The following is a 9,409-nucleotide window of genomic DNA, read 5'->3' on the forward strand; positions in this document are numbered from 1 at the left end:
AGCCACAAGAGGAAATGAGAAAGAGGCTGGGAAGGAAAAAGTTTACATACAGAGGTCCCAGGAAGAGGGGGAGGGGCGTCACCGCATACAATGCAAGACCACAGGGGAAGACACCAACCTAGGTCAGGAGGCAGGGTGAGAGGAGGGCTGAAGCAATCGCTTTTACTGGAGTTTCCACAGGCAAGGCAAGATAGGGCACGCTAAAGGTTTAGAATGGCTATTCAAATCATTTCTGCAGGCTCTAAACTATAGAGGTGGTCCCTCGTTGCCTGGTACCTGGCCCTGGGATGATGAAGACAGAAAAATATTATTGCCTTCTGGAGCGTAAAGGCCTGAGAGGAGAGGTATGGCTCTGGATTGGTTAGTCAGCCTATCCAAGGAATGTTCCCTCTAATTCTTTGTTATCTCAGAATTGGCTAGCCCCAGGAGGGATAGTCCTTCCCCATCCAGAAAGGTTTTTTGAGATGTCAAAATATCATAATATACAGAAAAAATTTTTAATTAAAAAAATATTTACAATACATTCATCCAGACATGATGCAAGATGCAGTGCCAGAGGCAGTGATTTTAAAGTCCATTGGCACCCTGCACAGAGAATATGTGGTTTTGAGGAAGAGAAACAAAATTTGGATGGTTTAGAGTGAGAAGCTAGTAGAAATATACTGAGTATCGGCATGTAAAATTATGATGTATCACATTTTAAAAACTTTTGGCTGGGTATTGTGTGAATTTTTCAGAACTGGTTGTTATAAACAGCACTACAAAGTGCATGTTTATGTAAGAAGTTACATTTTTGTTTTATGTTTTCTAATGCATAGAATCACATCTTAGCATTGATAATGCATTTTTCAGTTCATAATTATTGTGTATTTCTGTTACTAAGGAAAACTCTATTAGTGATCTGTCTGTAACTTTATTCAACAAGGTAAAAAAAGTTCTGGACATTTATAGCCTGCTTTAGTATAACTAACATTCATGTAGTGTCATAAGAAAATGCAGCCATTATGGAAGTTGAGGACAAAGGCTCCAAGAACCCCTTAAACCAGAGTCAGCAAACTTTTTCTATAAAGGGCCAGATAGCCTGGAAGCTAAGAAGCAAAACTAAGGTACTTATTTAAAGAGAGAAAACAAATTTCCACGGAATTTACTAATGAAATTCGAAATGTAACAAAAACTGAGTACATTTTTTGTAATTCATGTCGTTCTAATGAGAAGAATGACATTCTTTTGGGAAGATAACATTTTGCTTAATCAAACTCAGTGTTCTCTACCAACAAAACAAATAATTATATGCCAAATTAATCACTTTCAACCGCAGAAGTTTAGGTAGAAGCTTCTCAACTGCACAGTTAAACGGATTGTGAAATATAGAGAGTTCCTTTGCACTTGCATTGAGGCCCAAGAAATGCTGCTTGAACTGTAGTCATGCTAAATAATAAATATTTACTGCAAACATTTATGGGAATGGAGAGCTCACAGCTTATTTCAATTTGTTATATCACTGGAAGACTACAAAGTAACTTAACAGTACCTGTGACTCAAACAAACAAACAAAAAAAAACAATGGGGCAGGAGAAAACTTTCGGAGGTGATGGCTACGTTTACTAACTTGTAGCGATGGTTTCATCAGTGTATGCATATCTCCAAATTCATATAGATTGTATAGATTAAATATGTCGTTTTTTTGTTATAACAATCGCACCTCAGTAAAGCTGTTTTTAAAAGGGGGCGGGATCCACAACATTCACAAAGTTAAAAACTTGACTCAGAAAATAAAGAGAAACTAAGTCTGGACATCCAGACTCACAGCCAAAAATGTCATCATCATTGCTGCTTGGTATTGGAAAACAGTTATGTCACCATCATCAAGATTTCAGGACAGTGAAATGTCACCACAAGCAACAGTGCCGAGGTTGTCATTTATTAAATCTCATCATTGCTAGTGTTCATTTTAAACTGCTATGGTTCCTTATCACTATTTTCTCTAAATTCAAACTCCCAGACAAGAACATCACATGTTTGACTCCTTATATACCTATGTCCTAGCTTCTAGAAATACGGAAATAAGCATCTGAACCTTGAGATTTCTATAAAAAGTAGTGAAAGTACGGTTTCCACCAATAATTGTACACTGGCAAATTTCTCAAATAAAGGAAAGTGTTTAGATGCAGGGCAGCCAAACAATGATACATTTTATTATAAAATTATTTTTATCTAAGCATCACCTAGAATGACCTCTAAGAATTGAGAGTTTAAAATCTTAAGTCTCTTTTTCATGAAATATGTCCTGAGAAATGTAAGATGCAAATAAAAAATGTATATAGACGATGTATTGCTTTTTTCCTATCTGGTTTCCATTTTCCTTTCCTTAATAACACCTGATTTATTTTTGAGTCATTAACCATTTTCAATTTGATACAGTCTACTGGACTCAATTTAGGTGTCCCTTGGCAAATGGATGGGTGCATAACAAAGGAAGGCAAATAGAATGCTTCCTCATTGAAATTTGAAGTTTTAGCAGTGACTCAGAGAATAACATTTCAAGTTTATATTTCTAACTTGTGACTTTTTTTTTAGACTTGTCCCTACTAGACCATTTCTATATGTCCTACTTCTTTATCTTCTGCAGAGTGTTTGGTCTTACCCTATTTCAAATATGATTCTTCTGCCTCCCTATCAATTCTGTGTGTTACCAATACCCTTTCAATAAATAACTTTTTGCCTAAGTTACTTAACTTGGTTTCTATTACTTGCACCCCAAACTCTAAGCAAATATCCAAAATTTGTACCGTGGAGTGCATGGATATAATTGCTTCAGGAAAAACTAGGGTTTGGGAATTGCCAAAAATATGATGTAAGAAACACTATTTTATATTGGGAATAGAACCTAGATGTTCACGTAATTTATAGCAAAACTGTCTATTAACTTATGTCATGGTTAAATGGAGTCGTATGCCCTCAGAAAGCAACAATCTGATGGACCACACAGTCATCATCACAAGATATAATTATGGCATGATTAATGAAAAGATTGCAACAGTGTGAGTACATCTGATGACTTAAAGCAAAAAAAGCTCAGATTCTTAAATTCTCACCTCTAGACAGGGAATTTCTGTCACCATAACAGAAATTTATTTATTTTTTTAGAGAACAGTGTTTATAGTTTTTTGTTTTGATGTAAAATTTATATACAATGAAATGCACAAATTTTAAGTGTATATTCACTAAGTTCTGACAAATACGTGATCCTGTATCATCCCAACCCCCATTAATATGGAAAACATTATCATCATCCCTAAAAATCTCCCCTTGTACCTCTCCGGCTTATCTTCGCTTCCAAAATTCTTCAGAAGATATTGTCCACCTTAGAATTGTTTTGCCTGTTCTAGAATTTCATAAAAGTGGAATCGTATAGTTGCACTCTTCGGCTTAAGACTTCTTTCACATAAATTTTTAAGGATATTTCCAGGTTGTTGACTATATCAGTAATTCATTCCTTTTTATTGCTGAGAAGTAGTCCACTGTATGAATATACCACAGTTTGTTTATCCACCCTCTGACAGATGGACACCTGAGCTGTTTCTAGTTTTTGGCTATTACAAATAAAGTTATCAATATTTTTATAAGCACATATTTTCATTTCTCTTGGGTATATTCCTAGGAGTGAAATTGCTGGGTTATGAACTAAGAGTATATTTAGTTTTATAAGAAACTATCAGAACTTTTTCTAAAGTGGTTACATTATTTTACTTTTCTACTAACAATGTATGGGAGTCCAGGTTGCTCCACATCCTCACCAGCACTTGATATTATTGTTCTTTTTTTATTTCTAGTTATTCCAGTGATTGTGTAGTGGTATTTCCATTTTAAGTTGCATTTCTCTGATGACCAATGATGTTTACTAATTTGTCACATACACAGCAGTCATTCGTATATATTCTTTCGTGACGTGTCTGTTTAAATCTTTTGCCCATTTTGGGACATTTCTTGTCTTTTATTTATTGATTTTTATTATTGTTGGAGTTCTTAACATATCCTGGATGCCAGCTCTTTCTCAGATATATATTTTACAATATTTTCTTCCAGGTAGTGACTATTCTTTTCCTTTAATTAATTTATTTAATTAAAGAAATGATTTAAATATTTATTTCCCCCATCTACCTCCCCCCGCCCCCTTCCCCTCTGGTCACCACTAGTCCATTGTCCATGTCATGAGTCTCTGTTTGTCCTATTCATTTGTTACTTTGAGGTTTATATCCCACATATAAGTGATAGCGTGTGAGTTTCAATTTTTTTTGTCTGGCTTATTTTGCTTAGTTTGATTAATTCAAGGTCCATCCATGTTGTTGTAAATAGCTGTATTTCATCTCTTCTTATGGCTGAGTAATATTCCATTGTATATATGTACCACAGCTTCTTTAGCCAATCATCTATTGTATATATGTACCACAGCTTCTTTAGCCAATCATCTATCGTAGGACACTTTGGTTGTTTCCATGTCCTGTGAATAATGCTGCTACACACATCGGTGTGCAAATATCTTTTCTGATATGGTTTTTCAAGTCTTTGGGGTAAATACTCAGTAGAGGGATTGCTGGATCATATGGTAGATCAATTCTTAGTTTTTTGAGGAACCGCTATACTGTTTTCCATGTGGCTGTACCAATTTGCAGTCCCACCAGCAGTGTATGAGGGTTCCTTTTTCTCTGTATCCTCTCCAACACTTGTTATTACTTGTCCTGTTGATGATAGCTATTCTAACAGGTGTGAGGCAGTATCTCGTTGTGGTTTTGATTTGCATTCCCCTAACAGCTAGCAATGATGAGCATCTTTTCAAATATTTGTTGGTCGTTAGTATGTCCTCTAGGGAGAAGTGTCTGTTCAGGTCATCTGCCTATTTTTTGATGGGACCATTTGTTTTTGTTGTTGTTATTGAGTCATATGAGTTCTTTGAATATTTTGGATATTAGGCCCTTACTGGAGGCGTTGCTTGCAAATACATTTTCCCATTCAGATGGTTGTCTCTTTACCTTGTTGATGGTTTCTGTTGCTGAGCAGCTTTTTAGTTTGATGTAGTCTCATTCATTCATTTTAGGTTTTACTTCCCTTGCTTCAAATTCATAAAATGCTGTTTAAGTCCAAGGTCCTTGAGTTTAGTTCCTATGTTTTCTTCTATGCATTTATTGTTTCAGGTCTTATATTTAGGTTCTTAATCCATTTTGAGCTAATTCTGGTGTGTGGTGATAGACAACAGTCTAGTTTCATTCTTTGGCAGGTGGCTTTCCAGTTTTCCCAGCACCATTTATTGAAGAGGCTTTCCTTTCTCCACTGTATGTTTTGGGCTTTTTTGTAAAAAAATTATTTGCCCATATAAATATGGGCTTTTTTGTAAAAAATTATTTGCCCATATAAATATGAGTTTACTTCTGGATTCTCGATTCTGTTCCCCTGGTCAGTGAGTCTGTTTTCCTCTCAATACCATGCCCTTTTGATTACTGCCATTTTGTACTATAATTTGAAGTTGGGCAGAGTGATGCCTCCAGCCTCATTCTTTTTTCTCAGGATGGCTTTGGCAATCTGGGGTCTTTTGTGCTTGCATACAAATCTGATGATTTTTGGTTCCATTTCTTTAAAAAATGCTGATGGGATTTTGATGGGGATTGCATTTATTAAATCTGTATAATGTTTTAGGTTATGGTCATTTTAACAACGTTGATTCTTCCATCCAAAAACATGGAATGTCTTTCCATTTCTTTGTATCTTCTTTGATTTATTTTAACAGGGTCTTGTAGTTTTAACTATATAGGTCCTTAACATGTTTTGCTAGATATATTCCCAGGTATTTTATTCTTTGTGTTGCAATTGCAAAAGGAATTATTTTTTCCACTTCTTTTTCTGACACTTCATTATTAGAGTATAAGAACGCTATAGATTTTTGAATGTTGATTTTGTATCCAGAGATTTTACTGTATTTGCTTATTGTTTCTAGAAGTGTTCTTGTGGAGTCTTTAGGGTTTTCTATATAGAGAATCATGTCATCTGCAAAGTGTGACAGTTTGACTTCTTCATTTCCTATTTGGATGCCTTTTATATCTTTCTCTTGCCTGACTGCACTTGCTAGGAGCCTCAATGTTATATTAAATGAGTGGTGATAGTGGACAGCCTTGCTTTGTTCCTAATCTTAAGGAAAGGTTTTTAGTTTTTCATCATTAAATATAATATTGGCTGGAGGTTTGTCATATATGGCCTTTATTATGTTAAGGTACTTTCCTTCTATACCGATTTTGTTAAGTGTTTCTGATCATAAATGGATGCTGTATTTTGTCGAAGGCTTATTCTGCATCTATTGATATGATCATATGATTCTTATTTTTCTTGTTCATCTGATAGTACTACTCCAGCTTGTCTTTGAATGCCATTTACTTGGAATATCATTTTCCACTCTTTCACTTTGAGTCTGTATTTGTCTTTAGAACTGCAATGTGTCTCCTGGAGGCAGCATATGGTTGGATTTTGCTTTTCGATCCATTCTGCAACTCTGTGCCTTTCTATTGGTGAGTTCAGTCCATTTATATTTAGGGTGATTACTGAAACATGAGGTCTTTTTATAGCCATTTTATCTTTTACTTTCTGGTAGCTAGGTGTTTCCATTGCTTTCTTGTCCTTGTGTTTCTGTTTTCTTTATTTTGGTTTGCTTCTGTGAGTTTTCCCTCTGGTCTTTCTTGTTTTATGTTATATACCTCAGTTCCGAATTTTTTTTTACATATTAAGAATATGTAAAGGATGGTTTTATATGTATTTGTGTGTTTGTGTGTGTGTGTGCGCGCGCGCGCGCACGCACCTTATCTCTACTTGTGCCTTATCTCCATTCCCCTTCCCAAATTTGGATCTTTGAATCCTCCCCTTTCCCGTCATTGTTGTCTAAATTTGTCCCTACGTATGCTGAATATTCATTACTATCTTCCTATAGCAAATCTCTTCTTATATTTAAGCTTATAATACTCTGTTCCTAGTAAGGGTTGCACTCCTCTGCTTCATCAGCCTACTAGTCACGTTACTCCTAATTATGTATGTTTTTTGTCATTTTGTCTTAGGTGAGCTGACCCCTTTCTGTATTTCTTATACTGCAGGCCTCATAGTGGAAATGTCTCTCAATTTTTTTATGTCTGGAAAAGTCTTTATATCTCCTTCATATCTAAAGGACAGCTTAGCTGGATATATTATTCTTGGCCAGTCGTTCCTTTCATTTAATAGTTTGAATATTTGATTTCACTCCTTTCTTAGTTGTAAGGTTTGTGCTGAGAAGTCCAACTATAATCTAATGGGTTTCCTTTATAGGTTACTGTCTTCTTTTCCCTGCCTGCCCTGAGAAGTCTTTGTCATTGATTTTTTGATAATTTTAGCACAATGTGTCTTGATGAAGGCCTTTTGGGGTTGAGATAATTGGGTGTTCTATTGACTTTTTGAATTCCAAGCTCCAGCTCATTGCTTAGATTTGGGAAATTCTCGTCCACTATTTGTCTGAAAATGCTTTCTAGTCCCTGTTCCTTTTGCTTGCCTTCGGTAATGCCCATTATTCTTATGTTTCCTCTCCTGATGGTATCGGCTAGCTCTTGTATTTCTCTTTCATTGTTTTTCATTCTTGGATTTTTCTCTTCTTCCGATTTCTAGATTTCTCTCTTCAATATCACTGATACTTTTCTCCATTTGGTCGATTCTATTTCCAAAGCTTGTTATTTCATTTTTCTCTTGCAGAGTGCTCTTTATTCCAGAAAGTCTATTTGGTTCTTTCCTAGGGTTTCAATTTTCTTGCTAAAGAACTCATCCTCCTCATCTAGTTGTTTTGTCAATTCCTGAATTTGTTGATATGAATTATTTTGGATCTCATTGAGTTTTTTTCAGAAGTACCATCCTGAATTCTCTGTCATTTAAGTTGCGTATTTCTACATCTGTAAGCTTATTTTCTAGAGCTTTTTCTGTTTCTTTCTTAGATGTCTTGTCATCTTGGTTGTTCATGGTGTTTAATGGATTATTTCTCCACCTGGGCATTAATGAAAATATAGTCTGCTGTTCTTCCGGAAAGAAGATTTATTATATAAAGGTCCCTAGCCTGTTGCAAAGAAGGTATTTTTCTTTTGATTTCTAGTAGTTGGTGTCTACGCCTCTTGGATCCCTGCTTTAGATAAAGTCTTAAAAATGTCTTTTTTTTCCTTCTAGATGTTTAATCACACTCACTACCCTCAGTCTCAGTTCCTGTCAGCGTTAGCAACAGTTTCGGTAGCGTTTGCTCAGATCCCCTGCGGCTCCACGGCATTCTGTCTTGGAAGGTATTGAGGGAGGGGCCTTCAGGGTTGGGGTATGGGGGCTATGCTTCAGCCTCAATTTTGCAACCACGTCTGGTAAAAAATCAACTGTGTTTCTATGCCATCCCCGCTTTTCTGCCGTCCCCATTTCCATGCCTCTGCACTGATGACTGGGCACTGCTGCCAGCTATGTGGAGCTCACAGCACTCCCAGGCAGGGCTGTTCAGGGAACTCACCACACCTTTCCCCCTCCTCCTCCTACAGGGAGCTCCAGCAGCTGCAAGAGGTAGCTTTTTTGCTTCCTCCAGTCCACCGCCCAACACTCAGGGTTCCAACCTGTGGTAGCTCTTATGCGCAGATTCCACGCTCAGATGTGCTAGTGTGCAGTTTGAGTGTTTTTTGTTGAGTTTTAGATGTTCAGCTTATTGTTCTTTCAAGGAGAGAGATGCGGGGATATCTCTCACTCTGCCATGTTTCTGACATCACTCAATCTCTTATAGTTTATAGTTGCAGAGATGAAACAGCAGAAAACTAAACCCAGAGTGTGTATTTTTGGTTTGCTGAATATAAAATATGTTCATTCATTCCTCCAATATCTTTTACAATTAGACTGGGGATTCCTGGGTGTGTAAGTTTACTTAAAACATTTCAAATATCCTTCCTGACATGTTTGAAACTCTGTCCTAACCACCTCTGTATAAGGAGGCAAAGCCTCCTGACAAACTATTCTCTACTTGGTTTAAGATGCTGCTACCGCTTTACCTAAGGAAGTTTCCTTAAAAGAAGAAGCTGTAATTCCCCTTTAATCCATCCCACTCCTCTTTTTCATGAGCTCTTACTAGAATCAGAACCCAGCATGCTGAGACAGGAATACTGTTCCAAGGCAGATGCAGAATTTGTAAAAGACTGGCTTAAACTTTCGATGTTTTCTTCCTTTTTTTTTTTTTTTAGCTACATATTGGCAAGATGCAAAGTATTTTGGTATGAATTAATTTTGAGGGCCCTTTTACTTGAGTGGGAGGGAGATACTGGAAAAAATTTGTACTTACTAGAGATTTGTCAATTAGCATGCTAGTTCATGTAAATAAGGAGAGGTCTAATAGTTT

The sequence above is a fragment of the Pteropus medius genome, unplaced genomic scaffold, assembly GCF_902729225.1.
Source record: "Pteropus medius unplaced genomic scaffold, Ma_sr-lr_union100, whole genome shotgun sequence".
Lineage (NCBI taxonomy): Eukaryota > Metazoa > Chordata > Mammalia > Chiroptera > Pteropodidae > Pteropus > Pteropus medius.